Source organism: Pelodiscus sinensis, chromosome 6 (assembly GCF_052426305.1).
Source record: "Pelodiscus sinensis isolate ZL-2025 chromosome 6, ASM5242630v1, whole genome shotgun sequence".
Lineage (NCBI taxonomy): Eukaryota > Metazoa > Chordata > Testudines > Trionychidae > Pelodiscus > Pelodiscus sinensis.
In genome coordinates, this window is record NC_143057.1 from 122,548,829 (window position 1) to 122,567,977 (window position 19,149).

Here is a 19,149-nt window from a genome sequence, read left to right on the forward strand (position 1 = left end):
GCTCCGGGAGTCAGGCCCAGCCAACAGCGAGCCGGCCTCTGGCGGGAACGGCTACGCAGCGTAGTGGGCCCGTGGAGCAACATCCGCGCAACAACGAAGCACAGGGGAGGCACCCAGCTACCCTGAACGCTCGGTCTTTCCTGCCAAGCTGCCGCCTGGTTGGCGGGCCGAGGCGTCTGCCTCGAAAGGAGGACCGAGTCCTGCACGGACGGGGGGCTTTCTCACGCGACAGGGTCCATCTGGCCAATGGCTTTTCCACAGCCACAACAGTGGGCCCCCCTCCATGTGCTGAAGGTCACAGAAGGGGTCTGGCGGGCGCCTCCTCCCTTTGGTCTTCCCACCGGCTCCTGCCCTCAGGACCACGTCTGCTAGGAACTGACGGCTGTAGGGCTGGAAGGCCCGTCCCGGGAGAGGATGTCATCCAGGCGCCGGACTTCAGACGGCCGACGATTCCACCTCTGCTGCAAGCGTGCCCCGAGCACGACGCCATTGTTGCGGGGAACTGATTGCTTTAGCAAGGGGAGCACTCGCCTTCTCTTTCTTTCTCTCTCTCTTCCGGACTCCGCCTCACAGCTAGCAGCCGCTTGTTCCTTTCCCGCTGGGAAGCCAGAACCAGCAGGCAGGCCGGGCGTGGCTTGTTGGTCTAGGAGCATGATTCTTGCTTTGGGAGCAAGAGGTCCCGGGTGCGAGTCCCGGACAAGCCCTTGCCACTTCCCGCTGAGCTGTGGCCTTTTTCTCTCGAGCTGCTGCTGGCTGACGGTCTGAATTGAGAGGCGTCTTGAGCAGGGAGCTGGAAGGTGGGCACGGGGGCACGGCAAGCTGGTTGCCGAGGCATGGCTGGAGGAGGCGCGGCGGGAAGTGGTCGGCTGTGGTCCCCCATTGGATTCAATGGGGTGACCTGGTGGCCGGAATTCCTCCCGGCCGCCCGCAGTCCCCCAACGGGGGGGACGGCGCTCTCCGGCACAAGCCCCGGTGGCAGGGCTTAATGGCTCAGCTCTAGCGGAGGCGGTGGGGGGAGGTGCTTTCTAGTGGGCACCTGAAGGCAGGGGAGGGGCCGAAGGGTCGGCCGGGGGAGGAGGCGGAGGCTGGGAGGCGGCCGGAGCCCATCTGCCCGCCGGGCAGGGGCAGACGCTGCCGCCCCGAGGCCCGCGGCGGAGCCGCCAGCTCAGCTGGAAAACTGCAGCCGCGCACGAGGCCCCCGGCTCTCGGGGGACAGCCCCCGCCCCCCCCCCCGCGTGGCGCACTCGGAGCGCCGTTCGGGAGGGGAGACGCTTTACAGCCTGCTTGATCTCGGGCTAGAAGCTTGAGGACGAGCGGCCAGGCCAAAGGCGGCCCGGTGCTCTCGGGGCGGCAGAGGCCCAGCGCCGAGCTCCCGGACGAGGCCCGGCCAACGAGCGTGCTTGCCGGTGTCCCGGGCCTACTTTGGCCGGCCTTTTCCTCCCCACGTGCGTGCTGTGCCGTGCCGCGGCGTGGCGTGCGAGCCAGGTCAGGCCGCGAATGAGCTTTCTTTCTTGCTCTCGCAGCGGGATGGACCGCCCCGGGAGGCCAGCTTGGAAAGGTGCCTGGAGACGTGGGCCTTTTGCGCTTTGTGCCTCCGGCTGCCTGCTCTTTCCGCCAAATTCGTGAGGCCTGCCAGGAGCCAGCTTGCCCTGAGGTCTGGCTTGTTGGTCTAGGAGTATGATTCTCGCTTAGGGTGCGAGAAGTCCCGGGTTCAACTCCCGGACAAGCCCTGGTCCTCTCCTGCTTGGGGCTGGCCTGTGCGCTCGGCTGTGGCTCTCCTCTTTCTTACTTCAGCCCTGCGGATAGGTCACGGGGCCCCCTCTTTGGCGGGAGCAGCGCCCCAACCCATCTTCCCGCTGGGTGCCCTGCTCGCCCATTCACGTTACGCTACTCGTGTGCCCGTGTCCTTGTGGTACTCCAAGATGCCGGCGTTGGCTCTGCGCCTCTCCTTCAAGCTCCAGCTCCGGGAGTCAGGCCCAGCCAACAGCGAGCCGGCCTCTGGCGGGAACGGCTACGCAGCGTAGTGGGCCCGTGGAGCAACATCCGCGCAACAACGAAGCACAGGGGAGGCACCCAGCTACCCTGAACGGTCGGTCTTTCCTGCCAAGCTGCCGCCTGGTTGGCGGGCCGAGGCGTCTGCCTCGAAAGGAGGACCGAGTCCTGCACGGACGGGGGGCTTTCTCACGCGACAGGGTCCATCTGGCCAATGGCTTTTCCACAGCCACAACAGTGGGCCCCCCTCCATGTGCTGAAGGTCACAGAAGGGGTCTGGCGGGCGCCTCCTCCCTTTGGTCTTCCGACCGGCTCCTGCCCTCAGGACCACGTCTGCTAGGAACTGACGGCTGTAGAGCTGGAAGGCCCGTCCCGGGAGAGGATGTCATCCAGGCACCGGACTTCAGACGGCCGACGATTCCACCTCTGCTGCAAGCGTGCCCCGAGAACGACGCCATTGTTGCGGGGAACTGATTGCTTTAGCAAGGGGAGCACTCGCCTTCTCTTTCTCTCTTCCGGACTCTGCCTCAGAGCAATTTGTCTCTTGGAATGGTTCTTACAGCTCTTCAACCATCAGTTCACAGTGGACAAGCTCCAGCGGGAAACAGCAGGTCAGAAGACCAAAGGGAAGGCACCCGCAAGACTCCTTCTGTTACCTTCACTGTTCTGACTTTCTCATGTGCTCCTCAAGTTAGGTAATTGGCCAAAGGGTTGGCTGAGGGAGGGACAGATGCTACAACCCTAAAGGCCACAGCATACCTGCCAGCTCACCTGGAACACTGTAGCCTCACTCTATCCATCCGGCTCTCAGTGGTAGCCCCTCCACCCTGTTCATAGCTCATCCCAAAAATGAACCCTTGCAGCTTTTCTCAGGTTTTTTTTCAACCAGTCTTCTCCTACTGGATAGGCCAGGATGCAGGACTTTGACCTTCCGTTTCCTCCCTGGTTCTGTGGTTTGAGAGCAAGTTTGGGGTGTAAATTTGGTTTCCTACTGTAGGAGTGGCATTGACCTTCCAGGAATAATTCCTTGTAATGGTATTGATCAAAACACAGGATCAGAATGGCATCCTTAAAAAGGAAAAGAAATGATATTCTTCATTCTGGATTTTATCATCTCCTGTACAGTGTGGCATCGCTTATCTATATGCTATTAAATGCCATATTAAGGAATATGTTATGGATTGAAATGGCATGGTGCTGACTCTCTGAACATCTTTAAGTTTGACACAATCAACTCTGGATTAAACAAAGACTGTGAATGGCTTGCTAACTACAAAAGCAGCTTCTGTTCCCTTGGAATTCACACCTCCAGATCAGCTGCTAGAAGTGGGCCTCATCCTCCTTGATTGGATCACCTCATCATCTCCAGCCTGATCCTGGCCTGCATATTTATTCCTGCCTCTGGAAATTTCCACTACATGCATCTGACGAAGTGGGTCTTTGCCCACGAAAGCTTATGCTCCTACACTTCAGTTAGTCTATAAGGTGCCACAGGACTCCTCGTCGCTTTTGCATCTATAGGGACTTTCACAATTTGTAAAGCTGTTTCTTCATGTCTATTTTCTCTGTATTGAAACCAATGAGAACAACAACAGGAAGTATTTTAACACACAGTATTGCTTCTAATTATTAATTTGGTTGTAGCTCTGAATGCCACAATTCCATTTAGCATAAGGCTTTCTAAACTCATAGCTCTGGTGGGTAATGGGTTGGGGTTTTTCCCCAAAGACGGAGGAATGAGCAGGTTGTTGGGTGCCCCCTACTGTTAAAATGTTCCACGTGTTGAAAAAAGAGCTTCCTTTTCCAAACTATATTGGCTAGATAGCCTCATCCTGTGAGACATCATCACAATTTACACTTTGGTGAGCACTCCAAAGAAAGAAGCCAAAATTTGAATATCCCATGGAGACAAAACTCCCATATCGCTATGGTATATTTATACTACAGAGAAGATTGAATTTGCCGCTGTCCATCTTTCAAGGTTAGAATTAGTGGGTCTAGTGAAAACACGCTAATATGAACTGAGAAGGGCACTCCAGTCAATGCCGTTAGTCCTGCTTTCACGAAAAGTACGTGAAATTGAAAGGAGAGGGATCTCCCTTCGACTTCCTGCAGTGTAGTCAGCATCAAAAGTCAAGGTACTTCCTTCAACTACACCATGTAGCTGAAGTTATGTATCTTAATTCAACTTTATCCCATAGTGTAGACATACCCTAATGGTGCTGTCTCTCAAGGTCATGGATGAGGTGCATTGGTCACAGACTATAATTAAACTCACCTCACTGCTATCTAGACTGAACCCATGCTATATTGAAACAGAGGACGTAACACTGCAGGGCTGTTAACTTGACCAACTTTTCACTGATGCTAAATATTAAATTTCAGTTTGCACAAAACAAAACAAAGCAATCAACAAGCTCTGGGCTCTGGCAGTTTGAGCTAGAATTGTAGATGGGTGCAATTGTGGGTTTTCATGTTAGCATTGGTTTTCTTCATTTTCTAGGTAAACATTTTACATGTTCCCTTTGTTAAATATTGTTTTGGGTTTTATTGCTTTGTTAGATTTCAAACTGATGCTGAATTTATAACAAATGTTTGGCTCTGAAATTAATGAACAATAAGGTTGCAGTATACAAAGGAACATAAAGTTGGAAGACGAAAAAGAATCTAATTATTGGAGCATTTGGTAGGAATTTATTTTACAAATTTACCATAATTACATTGACAGTGATTCAACAATACATCCCAGAGGCATTTATTACTTACAGGAGAGAGAAGGATGGAACATAGATATTATTTTTGTTTAAAAGAGAAGGTAGAGGGAGGAGTAGTTTATTTCTTGTCAGTGTTATTATTTTCAGGTCAAAACCAGACCTAGTGAATAATGCTGAAGAAACTCTGGTCTATACTAAAGTGTTATTTCAAAATAGGAAAAATCTAGGAAGACATGTGACTGTATCACCTGGTGCCAGGATACCAGTTTTACTAGGTCATTTTCCATGGAAGCAGGAGGGAGGAGGGCAACGGGGTAGGGAACAAAAGATTCCCATCCAAGGAAAGTCTAAGCCAGCGCTGGCCAATCCGTGGCTCTGGAGCCACTTGTGGCTCTGATGAAGTTAATATGCAGCTCCTTGCTCAGGTACCAACTCCGGGGCTGCAGCTACAGGTGCCAAATTTCCAGTGCTCAACTCCTGGCTCCACCTCCTCCTCCAAGTGTATTGCGCCCTCGCTCCTTCCCTCCCCTACAGAGCCCCCTGAGTGCCATGAAACAGCTGATTGCAGTGGGCAGGAGGTGCGGGAAAGGAAAAGGAGGCACTGATTGGTGGGGCTGTTGGTGGGCAAAAGATACTGGTGATGGGAGACGAGGCACTTGATGGGGACTGCTCACAAATTACCGTAGCACTTTGGCAATGGACATTGGTAAACTGTGGCTCCTTCTCAGGCTTAGGTTGGCCCTACCTGGTCTAGACAAACAATGGGAAGCTATTAGTCCCTTGGTCTTTGGCTAGCGTGACAAACTCAAGGGGAGACCCAAGTCAGAATAAAAGATCATCTTTGACTTGGAAGAGTGCGTAAAGCAAGAGCAGGTTTTAGGGCAATTTTGTAATAAGCTTTAGTGTATTATAACTAGCTATGCATGTCTTTTTATTTTAATTCTGTCACTTTCTGTCCACTTTCACTTTCACCCACTTAAAATCCTACTATTTGTAATTAATAAAATCACTTTTGTTTACTATCAATCCCAGAGTAAATCATTGTTACCTGCAGGGAGCAACCAATGTGCATATTGATTTCCTTTAAAAATGGCATGTGAACACTTCCCCCATCATACCATGTTCACTATGTGTAACCCCTCCTATCCACTAGCCTAGCATGAGGTTATTCAACATTGAGGAAACCTTGTGACTTTGTACACAGCTCTGGGAGATGAGGCCTGAGGCTCCTTAGTATGCTCTGTGTTGAGTATTAGGGTATGTCTAAACTGCATCCCTGTGTCGGCAGAGGGATGCAGATTAGGCTGGTCGACATTGCAAATGAGGCAGGGATTTAAATATCCCACACCTAATTTGCATAAAAATGGCCACCGTATTTTGCCGACTCAGCACCTTGTCAGCAAAAAGCAGCAGTCTAGAGGGGGATCTGTCGAGAAAGAAAGCCTTTTTCGACAGATCCCTTATGCCTCCTGCAAGGAGGTTTACAGGATCTGTCGAAAAAGGCCTTCTTTCTCCACAGATCCCCCCTAGACTGCCACTTTTTAACTGACAAAGTGCTGAGTTGGCAAAATGTAGTGGCCATTTTTATGCAAATTAGACACCGGATATTTAAATCCCTGCCTCATTTGCAATGTCGACCTGCCTAATCTGCATCCCTCTGCCGACACAGAGATGCAATCTAGACATACCCTTAGGCTATGTCTAGACTGCAATCCTCTTTCGAAAGAGGCTTTTTCGAAAGATACTTTTGAAAAAGCCTCTTTCGAAAAAGAGCGTCTAGACTGCAAGCCGCTTTTTCGAAAGGCAGTCTGGATGCTCTTTTTTGAAAAACCCCTGTTTGCATTCAAGAACGCCTTTTTTCGAAAAAGCACTTTCGAAAAAAGGCGTTCTTCCTCGTAAAATGAGGTTTACCACCGTCGAAAGAAAAGCCGCGTTCTTTCGATTTAATTTCGAAAGAACACGGCTGCAGTCTAGACGCAGGTGAAGTTTTTTCGGAAAAAGGCTACTTTTTCGGAAAAAAACCCTGAGTCTGGTCACAGTCCGAGTGTGTGTGCACCTCAGACTGGACCCACTCAGACAAACCACCAGTAACAGGCTTTATTCTGTAAAAAACAAAGAATAAGATCACAGTTCAGCAACCCCTTCTCTGCATGCTGCTGACAGCTCAGTCCCTGCGAGGGGATAGAGGGTACATCCTGGCAGGAACCAGGAAGCTCTCTCAACATGCCGCAGTTTGTAGTCCACAACTTGAAGTTCCCAAGGTTTCTGCTGAAGCACACTGGACCTTGGGCTACATATGTCTCCGATCATTCCAGTCTTTATTATCATTTCAACAAACCCGTCTGAGACAGAAGTTAGAGTTTCTGGCCTGCAATTGCCTCTGGAGCCTTTTTTTAAAAATTGGTGTCACAGGACCCAACCTCCATCCATCTGCTATAGAAGCTGATTTAACCAATAGGTTACATGTCACTGTTAGTCGCTATGCAATGTTGTATTTGATTTCCTTCAGTTAGATGCAATCAAGTTATTTTCTTAAATTTGGGGGTTGGTTGAACTCTTCTGTGCTGAACCATGTACATCTCCCCGTCATACACTACAGCAATGTCTAGACTGGCAAGTTTTTCCACAAAAAAACTTGCCAGCTGTCTACACTGGCAGCTTGAATTTCTGCAAGAATGCTGACTTCCTACTGTCTGAAATCAGTGCTTCTTGCGGAAATACTATGCTGCTCCCGTTCAGGCAAAAGTCCTTTTGCACAAAGCTTTTGTGCAAAAGGGCCAGTGTAGACAGCTCAGATTTGTTTTGCGCAAAAAAGCCCCGATCGCGAAAATGGCAATCAGGGCTTTTTTGCGCAAAAGCGCATCTAGATTGGCCACAGATGCTTTTACGCAAAAGTGCTTTTGCGGAAAAGCGTCCGTGCCAATCTAGACGCTCTTTTCCGCAAATGCTTTTAATGGAAAACTTTTCCGTTAAAAGCATTTGCGGAAAATCATGCCAGTCTAGACATAGCCTACAACTTTTAAACTGAATCCCAGGGAAGCAATTCTCTGCTTTTAATTTGTCTTTTTTTAGTTGCTCTATACACCCAGCAACCAAGTATATTTTACCAAGCATGTCTTCTCTGTTTTGTTAATAAAATCACTTTTTTTTAAGACTCTGATCTGTGTCCTAGAAGGCAGGAGGTTCTGTGTGCACGTGCCTGAAACTAAAAGGTCAGCTATTAAGAAATTACGGGGGGGAGGGGGAGGTTCAAGCTCTGTACGGAGGAAGGGTTAAAGTGCTCGGGGATGCCCTATAGGAAGAAATTGCCAAGCGCATCTTCCAGGGTTGACAAAGGGGGTTTTGCTTTTGGGTGGGGGAAGTGTACCATCCAATATCCGGGAACCGGTGACCGGGGGGAATTTTAAGCAAAGGCCTTTAGTGGTTGGGTATTTTAAAGTCTCTTGTGGGCCTCCACCTTCTGCACTCAAAATGGCAGAGTGGATAACAGTCTTGACACCATCAGACCCCTTCTACCATTGCTGAGGGAACCAAGCCAGGATATGAACCTGATGGTTAACCATGTCACGGGGTCTGTGGGTGCATATATTCTTAGTTATTCAGGGGTGTTGTCTGAAAGTTATTTATCCACTGATGAAGGGTTAGCTTGCTCCCCTTTACTACCAAATTTAGTACCCTAACCATCCAGCCAGGGCTGTGATATAGTACATGTAATAAGAAGACACGGAAGTCTTATTCCCCAACAGCATAAATCTTGGAGTGGGCATTAGTAACCATAAGAGTATCTGTTTGTATTGTTAATTAATGTTCACCCTTTGTTTAATACTATTACCCAGTCTGATTGATAGACTGTTATGTATAGTATTCCTTGGGAATCTCCAGATATCAGGTGGCTGGGCTAAGGTGAGATAGAACTGTTTTCTTCCAAGCAGAACCCTGGTCCTTTTGCCAGGAAGGAGCATAGGAAGTGGAGGTTCTGCGAACTAATTGTGTGTCCGAACAAGATGAAGAAAAGAGTCAGCCAAGGCTGGAGACAAGCCCAGAAGAACCCAAGCCTGTCTGTCAAACCTGCAGGGAGCAGAGTGCCGGAAGAGGTAGTTGGGTAGGATAGAAGAATTACACCAATGCCAACACTCCACATTAAAGGCCTTGGGCTGCTTCCACTGAAGTCAGCAGGTATTTTGTTACAGACTTCATGGGAAATAAGACTTCAGCCTAAGGGTGGCTTTCTATGGAAAATATTTCATTTCATCCATTTTGAATCTGCTACCTTTTCATTTCGTTGAATGTCTCTTGCTTTTGTGCTATGAGGTAGGGAGAACAGACTTACCTTCTCTACCTCAGCCATTCTTTTTATACTTTCATTATATCCCTTCTTATCCAACCCCTATCTTGGATAAACTGTTCATCACATATGGGAGTTTATGCCTGGTCCTAATCATTCCAGTCTAAGGAAACCAAATTCCCTGCGATAGTGCAAAGATCACTGCCAGAAGCAGAGATTTCTCAACTTCTAAAGAACTAGCAGTCCCTACTGTGTGTGTGTTTGTAGCCAAAGGAGGGATAATACACTTCCTCTTGTAATTTTAATTTCAATTCTGTTTTCCCCGCATATCTTTACAGTCTTACACATAAACATGTCCACGGCCCGGGTTCCTTTAGTCTAAAGTTTACTTGCAAATGAATGAGATGACGAATATATTTTACCTGGCCCAGTACAACCTAGCTTATTTAATTTATTTACCACTGGAAAGGCATTTAGAATAAAACAAGTCTCTGTTACTAAAGGGCAGCTTTCATTTTTATGGCCTTTATTGGAGTTTAACTGATAAAAAGTTAGTTCCGCAAACAGGATGATAGATTTCCACCCCTGGGTTTTTTTCGCTTTCACTCCTTCCCCCCACTTCCCCATTGACCTTTTAGAATCCATTTGATAAAGTATTTTGCTTCAAAACCCTGGAAAAGTTATAAATTTGGGGACAGGAACAAAAGTTATATAGTCTATATATAAAGCCTATAGTCTCTGAAATTGATATTAAACTTACAAATTTCTTCCAATTTTTTACATCTGCATTAGTGGTCTCTAATTAGTGCCTTAATCACCTCCCTAATATAGTCATTTGCCCTGGGTTCATAGTTGACTAAAGTTAATTCCATTGCTTTCATGCAATTAAATATTAATTCCAACCACTGTTTTGAGCATGTATGTTATCAGTTTCTAGATGAAACATTGCTGTGAGCCTTTGAACACTTGCACATGTTCCTTTCCCTTCACTTACTATTGGGCTGTGCTCAAAGTTTGGCCAAGAACCTCTAAAAGCTTCAGGATGCTAATCATAGTACTCAACCCCTTCTACACTTGAAGCCTACAGCATAAGAATTGCCTTATAGAAATCTCAATTAATAAATGACTCCACATCCCCTACTCTGCCAGGGTGTTGGCTAGGAGATTACAAGATCAGGGTGCACAGTTTTGGAAATTATTCTGAACAGGGGTCAGAAGCAACATTTGAACATGTGATCTTCTGTACGGGCTTCTACTCACTGTACACATTCTATGTTGCTGCAGACTTCGAAAGTTAACCTATTTCAGCTACTAGCTAAAGAAGGCATGTCAAAAGTAGCTCTCTCAGCAGTAATAGGTTGTTATCCTCTAGTGAACCAGTCATTAAAAGGGCAGGCAACACACAATTTCTCAGTGCGAGACACTGTGATTCTGAACATTGTCTTGCACCCACCTCTGCAAGTGGGGCATCCATAGAATTCTAGGGTTGGAAGAGATCTCAAGAGGTCAAGTTTAACCCCCTTCCTCCCAAAGCAGGACCAACCCCAACTAAATCATCCCCACCAGGGATTTGTCAAGCCAGGACTTGAAAACCTCTAGGGATGGAAACTCTACTACCTCCCTAGATAACTTATTCCTGTGCTTCACCACCCTCTTAGTGAAATAGTTTTTCCTAATATCCAACTTGGGGTGCATCTACACAGCAGGGCTTAACTCAAAATAAGCTACACAAATTGAGCTACGTCAATTGTATAGCTTACTTTGAAATAGCTTATTTTGACATAAGGAGCATCTACACAGCACTTGTTTCAAAATAGAGCACTCTTCCTTTGACTTCCCTTATTCCTCATACAATGAGGATTACAGAAGTCGGAGTAAGAAGTGTTCCGGCGCGACAGTATTTTGACACTATCTTGAAATAACTGCCTGCCGTGTAGATGCGGACTAAGTTATTTCAAAGAAGTGTTGCAGTGTAGATGTACTCCTATGTGGCCTAACCAGTGCCGAATAAAGGGAAATAATCACTTGCCTAAATCTGCTGGCAATGTTCCTCCTAATGCACCCTAATATGCCATTAGCCTTCTTGGCTACAAGGGCACACTGACGACTCATATCCAGCTTCTCATCCACTGGAATCCCTAGGTCCTTTTCTGCTGAACTGTTGCTTAGCCAGTTAGTCCCCAGCCTGTAAGTGTATGTCTACACAGAATAAATTTGAAATAATGGGCTTCTTACTCCAACTTCTATAAGTCTCATTGTATGAGGAGTAAGGCAAGTAAGAGGGAGAGTGCTCTATTTCAAAATAAGTGCTGTGCTCTATTTGGAAATATGTGCTGTGTAGATGTGCCCAATTTAAAAAATTAGCTATTTTGACTTAAGCTACACAATTAGGCTGTGTCTACACTGGGCCACTTATTCCGGAAAATCAGCCGCTTTTCCGGAATAATCTGCGAGCTGTCTACACTGGCCCTTGAATTTCCGGAAAAGCAACGATGCTCTACTGTACAAAATCAGCCGCTATTCCGGAAAAACTATTCTGCTCCCGCTTGGGCATAAGTCCTTATTCCGGAACACTGTTCCAGAAAAGGGCCAGTGTAGACAGCCCAGTAGTCTTTTCCGGAAAAAAGCCCCGATCGCGAAAATGGCGATTGGGGCTCTTTTCCGGAAAAGCGCGTCTACATTGGCCACAGACGCTTTTCCGGAAAAAGGGCTTTTCCAGAAAAGCAGCCTGCCAATGTAGACGCTCCTTTTCCAGAAAAACTGAAAACGGAATAGTATTCCGTTTTAAGCATTTCCGGAAATTCATTCCAGTGTAGACACAGCCTTAGTGTAGCTCAAGTTGCTGAGCTTATTTCGAGTTTAGCTCTGCTGTGTAGACGTACCCTTTCAGTTCTTGGGATTCTTTCATCTCGAGTGCAGGACTTGACACTAGTGCTTGTTGAATTTCATCAGATCTCTTTTGGCCCAAACCTCAACTGAAGACATGGCCTATCTTCCAAACCCATCGTCCTTAGAGTCAAACATTGCTAAAGAATGTAGCTTGTACTCCCTGTTTCTGTGAGTGAATCCAGGCTATGGTTTAGAACAGGGGTGGGGGACCCTTTTTGGGTCAGGGCCACTTACCCACAGAAAAATCAGTCGGGGGCCTGTCATGGCACATGCACACCCCCGTCTCTTGGGTACATGGGGGCATGGACACAGCCTAGTCAGCCATTGAACTGTAGGCAGTCTCTTTCATGGTCTATTCTAGGAATTACCTGGGGGTGTGACGGACACCCCCTCCCCCGTGTTTTATGAAATGGACTTATGGACATGAATATACATTACTCAAAGGTGCTTTGAGCGAATTATTTTGTGTAACCCATTGATCTTCATGTCATGATCTGCTGGTTCTGTTTATCTTACCTTGACGTATGTACCATTTATGTCTGTAAAACTAGACATCTAGAGTGGGGAATACTTTGTGAGTTTCAATGTATGAATGAGAGACATGGGGGGTGCTACCTTCAATGTCTCGATGAGCAACTGTTAAACTATCTCTTTTGTCCTTTAGTCTGAGCAGGGGTTGGTAGGGAATGTCCTCAATTCTTTAACAAAAAGAATAGGAGAGGAAAGGCCTTGGACTTTTGGCTGGGCTGCACCTGAAGGAAGGAGCCTGAGACCCCAGGGTGGGGAGACAGCCCTGGGTGGGAGAGGCAGCTGGGAAAGAGGTTTTAGGGTGAGTTTGAAGAATTTGTACTAAGGTTTCAGTGCAGAATTAGCCAAGTGTTTTTGTTTCTTTTGATTTGTAACGTACTTTGCTCTGCCTGTTCTCACGTATTACCACTTAAATCCTACTGCTTGTGCTTAATAAAATCACTTTTATTGTCTATCAAACCCAGTGTAAATAATTGTTACCGGGGGAGGGGAGAGGGGCAACCAGTGTGCACCTTCCCCCTTTCATTGTTAAAGGGGGCTTATCTAATTCTGTGAGGTCTGATCCCATCTGGGGAGTGCTACCTCAGGAGGCTAGGCCCTAAATTGTACTCTCCTTGGACCTGAAGTGGTTCAGTGTCTGTATTGCTTCTCGGTGGGGGCAGGGACCTCAGCTTGGGGCCTTGGTTGGGAGAGACCAGCAGAGCTGGCCCAGCAGGACCGGGCAGTGAGGAGCCCCAAAGAGTGGGAAGGTGACTGATAGTGGCGTGTCAGCATCCCGGGAGGCACCCCCAAGGGGTCTTCTGTGACCGCACCCCGTCACAGGGAGGTTGGGACCAGTCACCCCAGTAGGGGGACCCGAGCCCACCCTACTCCACTGGGTCTCAACCCAAGGCCCTGTGAGCTCAGAATGGTCTGCCACTCCCTCGGCGGGGTATCCAGCTAAAACATGCCGAGTTTATCTGGGTGGGAGAGGCCGCTCCTGCACCCTCCCTGGCAGCAGCGGATTTAGGGCAGGGCGAGCAGGACAGCTGCCCCAGGCACCGTGCTTCCCGAGGCCCCACGCATGCACTATGTCAAAGGAGGGGCCCCACGAAATTTTGCTGCCCAGGGCCCCGCGGCACTCTCATCTGCCCCTGCTTCCTGGGTCACTTCCTACTGGTGCTGGTGAAGTGGCATCCCATGAAGAGGCTGGGTCTTCGGGTTCCCCGACTGCTGCTTCTCCCTGGGGTTGCTCCGGGGCTGTGTGGCAGCAGACTCCTGGGGCTCTGTCACTCGCTGTCTGGGTCGCTGGCCGGGTGAAGCCCTGGAGTTCCGGTTGCAGGTCCTTCTCCTTCAGCGGCCAGCCCAGACTGAGCTGCTCTGCTGCCTTTTGTGCTGCCCCAGCATTTGGAGCATGCCCAGTCTGAGTGGAGGGGCGGGACTTCCTCCGCCCGCAGGGTTTTAACCCCACCGGTTTCAGTGCGAGTTATGCACACCCTATCACAGGGCCACCGACGTGAAAAGCCAAAAATAGCTGCAACAACCCTCCTCTCGCTGATGTGGCTCCTGACTGGGAGGGAAAAAGACACTCCCACATTCTCCTGGCACACTAGAGCTTAGGGGGGCAGCATAGTAGATTTTATATGCTCCAGACCTGCAGTGGGTAGTGGGGGGGGGGGCTGGAGCAACAGCACGGACTCCCCAGAGCTGGGGGAGGGCATGAGCCTTGGGGAACTGGATCCAGGCAAGCCGGTGGCCCCCAGGCCTGAGGGCCCCACCCCTTTTTTAGAAAGGACATATAGAGTTGTGTCTCTTTGAGAGCCAATTGGATTGAGTTAGTTTAGTTTCACTTTCCTTGTTGCAGTAAAATGATTAGAGGCTGGAGCGCATGACCTATGAAGAGAGGCTGAGAAATTTGGGCTTATTTAATCTGCAGAAGGGAAGAGTGAGGGGGGATTTGATAGAAGCCTTTAACTACCTCAAGGGAGGTTCCAAAGAGGATGGAGAGAGGCTGTTTTCAGTAGTGACAGATGGCAGAACAAGGAGCAATGGTCTCAAGTTATAGTGGGGGAGATCTAGGTTGGATATTAGGAAAAACTATTTCACTAGGAGGGTGGTGAAGCACTGGAATGGGTTACTTAGGGAGGTGGTGGAATCTCCATCCCTAGAGGTTTTTAAGTCCCAACTTGACAAAGCCCTGGCTGGGAAGATTTAGTTGGGATTGGTCCTCTTTGGGCAGGGGCTGGACTTGATGACCTCCTGAGGTCTCTTCCAGCCCTAGGATTCTAAGGTTACAAACCATGAAAGAAAACCTAGGAGTTAGTTCTAATGAATTTAAAAGCCCAAACTGAAGCCATCATATAGTATTAGTGGGAAAGCTAATCTACAAATAACCATGCAACAGCGAGATTTCTGAATAGCAACATACAGCAAGGAAAACAAAGCATTTGCATGTTAAAAATAGAATTGATGGATGCATCAGGAAAGGTCAGAAGGATTCTTGGATGAAAAAGTTGTCCAGCATATCCACACATCTGAAATCTGAGATCTAAGAAGATATTTCTATAGAAGAGCAGAGAGACACTGAATAAAACTGACTTCAATGCTGAAAAAAAATTAAAGATGTTACTGTTAAACCATTTCACACATCGAAAAGAACAAGCACTGATTTATTAACCTGAGAGAACTCAGAGAGTGCAGAAAGTCCTTGGTGAAAAAAAAAATCTGCCAGTTATACCAGCCAGTGAAAAGCAGATGGCCATGTATCTTAGTAACACAAAGTAGATTAATTTGGTCTAGTTACCTTGGCTGTGAAGAAAATAAATGAAGAAGATGTCCAGTAAGAAAGACTGCCATGCACTAAGAATGCAAAATTTTGCTCCATCCTCCAAGAGAAAATTAACCCTTATACATCCCCCATATGACAGAAAGTACATTAAATTAATTCTACAGGTCAGAGGTTATAATGGTAAACCAGAACTCCTGGGTTTGATTCCAGGCTGTGTCATAGTACACTTGGGTGACTCACTTTGTGGGGGGAGAAGTTGATTTTAGACTAGCAAATTTACCTGCTGTTGCTCAGGTGTATAACTCAATTAAGGTTTGCTGAGTGTCTTTTCTTCAGAAAATAAATGGAAAATGTACATGCTTTATTGAAATGATTGTATTTATCAAAAACAGTGTTATTTTTATGAAGTTAATGTTCTATTTTGGATTTCTTAAAGAAAGGGATTCTTAACGTTTTTCTTTAATTGTTTTTAGTAAATTTTCTAAATGAGAATTCCATCAAATGTGTTTCTTCTTCTTTTCATCATTCACTATGTTTTAACAAAAAAGGGCTATATTCAATTTGGCTTCCAATTATGACTTCTAGTTTTCAAACATTAAGCATTGATTTAACAGTGCCAAAACAGAGTACTACGGCTGAACCTCTCTAGTCCACCACTCTCTGGTCTGGCAACATCCATGGTCTAGCATTATTTGAGTTAACTTGGGTTATGTCTAGATTACATCCCTCTTTCGAAAGAGGGATGTAAATTAGACATATCGAAATTGCAAATTAAGCCAGGATTTGAATTTCTCACGCTTCATTTGCATAATTGCATCACAGCCTTTTTTTCAAAACCATTATTTCAAAAGTGAAACCGTGGTCTAGACACAGTTCTTTTGAAAAGAAAAGCCTTTTTCAAAAGATTCTGTAAACCTCGGAGTACAGGATCTTTCAAAAAAGGCTTTTTGAAAGAACTGCGTCTAGACCGTGGTTTCACTTTCGAAATAGCATTTTTAAAAACATGCTGTGATGCAATTATGCAAATGAAGCACGGGCAATTCAAATCCCAGCTTCATTTGCAATTTCAGTATGTCTAATTTACATCCCTCTTTCGAAAGAAGGATGTAGTTTAAATGTACCCTTGATGTCCACTTAATCATGGGTCTGGTCAAGTTTCCTAAAGTCCCATAAAGATTGTTTACAGCCACCAGTCCTGGCTTTCAGTGTAGTGTTCTCTGCTGGTTTTTAGCTCTCTTTTACCCCTTAATGTCTTCTAAGAGCCCAGTAAGCAGTAGAAGAGATGGAAATGCTGCTAGACAATATTGACCTCTCATAGTTTGGCAAATTTTCTGGTTTGGCACCTGTAGGTCCTGAGGGTGCTGGACTAGAGAGGTTTACCCTGTACTCCAAATTTCTGTTTTATCTCTTTTCTGTAAGATTTATTGAGAAGCAATCCTATTCCAGGTTCATCATCCTTTTTTGGCTCATCTTGGTTCAGTCTCTTTTTTCAACTTTCTCTCAGTTATGTCATTTGTGAAGACTGTACTTCCTTTGGTGCTGCTATCTCTTTTCTGTTTGTCTTTATGAGAAGCAATCCCATTTCATTTTCCTGGCACAATTCAGCCTTTATATTGCTTTAAGCTATGATAAGAGGACTCTGTATATCCAATTTGGTGATCCTAGTTCTTCCATTTAGGAGGAGCTCTTGATCAAGCAGACAAACAAACTCTAAAATACATAGTAGATTTGACACCTAGGTCCAAAGATTTGAAGGGAGTAGAACACAAAGTTGCAGATAGGTGACTAGTAGGATTTTCAAAACACTTGGGCTATGTCTACACTAGTGGGTTCTTGAGCAAGCACATCTTGCGCAAGGGTTCTTGTGCAAGAATTCTTGCGCAAGAACACGTCCACACTGCCATGTGCTTTTGAGCAAGATCATCCCTGGCAGTATGGGTGCTCTCTTGCACAAGAAAGCTCTGGTAGCCATTTTAGTCATAGGGCTTTCTTGAGTAAGAAACCCCTCCCGTGCGTCCACGCTGCCCTCTTGCGCAAGAGAGAGCTTACACTTGTTAGAAAAGAGCGTAGCTCTTGTGCAAGAAGCCTTCTCTTCCCACACTTTACTGTAAATCTTCTTGCGCAAGAGCGGGCGGGCAGTGTGGGCGCTCTGCGGAAGAACGGCCATTCTTGCGCAAGAACCCGCCAGTGTAGACATAGTCTTGAGCACCTAACTCCCTTTAATTACAATAGGAGTTAGGAATTTGTGCATCTCTCTACTTCTTATAGCACCCAAATACCTTTACAAACCTGGCCTTTAAGCCCATACTCAGACACCTATATGGATGTCTTGATTTGCCTATAGTGTTAAGCTAGGTAGATGAGAAGGATTTCTTCATTTGGCCCCTTTGATCATACATTCCATGCAGTCCATCTCTGTTCCATTTAGGATAGCAGTTGAGTGATGACGTTAGTTTATTCTGGATTGCTACTCTCTCATGCTGCCCAATATTTTATTTGTTTCACTGTATTCTCTCGTCTGACTGTGTCCATCTGTTGCCTTTTGTCTTATACGTTGATTGTAAGCTCTTAGAGCCAAGAACTGTCATTTTATTCTGTTTGGACACTACCTACCACAACAGGTTCCTGATGAATAATTAGGGCTTTTAGGCACTACATTAGTAAAATAAAATAATGCATGAACACAGACTGGAAACCAAGGAATTAACTCCAAAGAGTCTCAGTGATGGTGGAATAAATAACAAATGCTTTGAATCATAAATAAAAATTAATCATCCTGCTTAAAATAATGGACCATGGGAAAAAATCCAAGACCTGTCAAAAAGAAAATTATTTATTGTTTGCATAAGAACAAAGGAATGACCATAGTGGGTCAGACTAATATTCTATCTAGCCAGTGACAGCGGCCAGTACCTGATGTTTCAGAGGCTATGTCTAGACTACAGGCTTCTTTCGGAAGAAGCTTTTTTTGGAAGAGATCTTCCGGAAAAACGTCTTCCTAAAGAGAATGTCCTCACTACAAAAGTGCATCGAAAACGTGATCTGCTTTTTTGAAAGAGAGCATCCAGACTGAATGGACATTCTCTCGCACGTAAGCTGTGATTACTATGGATGGAGTGGCCACCAGGGCGCCTGTGCTTTTTCCTCTTTCCTCTTCTTCCAAAAGAACTCCCTCTTCCCCATTCACGCACACCTTTTGGTGAAAGAACTCTTTTGCAAAAAGGCTTCTTCCTCATAAAATGAGGATTGCCAATGTTGGAAAAACTCCTCTGTTCTTTTGATTTTCTTGTGGAAGAACATGATTGCAGTGTGGACATTCCTCAAGTTTTGTCAGAAAAACAGCTGTTTTTCAAAAAAAAACCCTCTATAGTGTAGACATATTAAAAGGAAATGAATAGCACAGAGCTATTATTGAGTGATCAGTCCCGTCATCCCATCCTAGTTTCTTGCAGTCAGAATTTTAGGGACACTCAGAGCACGGGGTTGAATCTCTGACCATCTTGGCTAATAGCCATTGATGGAACTAACCTCCATGAACGTATCTAATTATTTTCTGGGTCCTGTTATATTTTTGACCTTCATAAAATCCTCTGACAATGAATTCCACAGGTTGACTGTCTTGTATGAAGAAGTACTTGCTTATATTTGTTTCATACTTGATGCTAATTAAGATCATTGAGAAAACTCAGATTCATGTGTTTTTGTGAAGGGGTAAACAACACTTTCATATTTTTTTTCTCTGCACCATTCATGATTTTATAGAGCTCCATCATATTCCCCCTCATTCATCTCTTTTCCAAGAAGAACAGTCCCAATCTTTGTCAAATTTGCCCCCATCATTTTGTTTGAAGAGTTAGGATTATGGTTTATAATGTGCATGTTCCAAACTGTTTAGTTCTTGAAAGTGGGGAATCTAGTTCTGAAATGTGGAGAAACATGCGAGTTTTGCCTCTTTTGTCTTTAATCTGATTAGG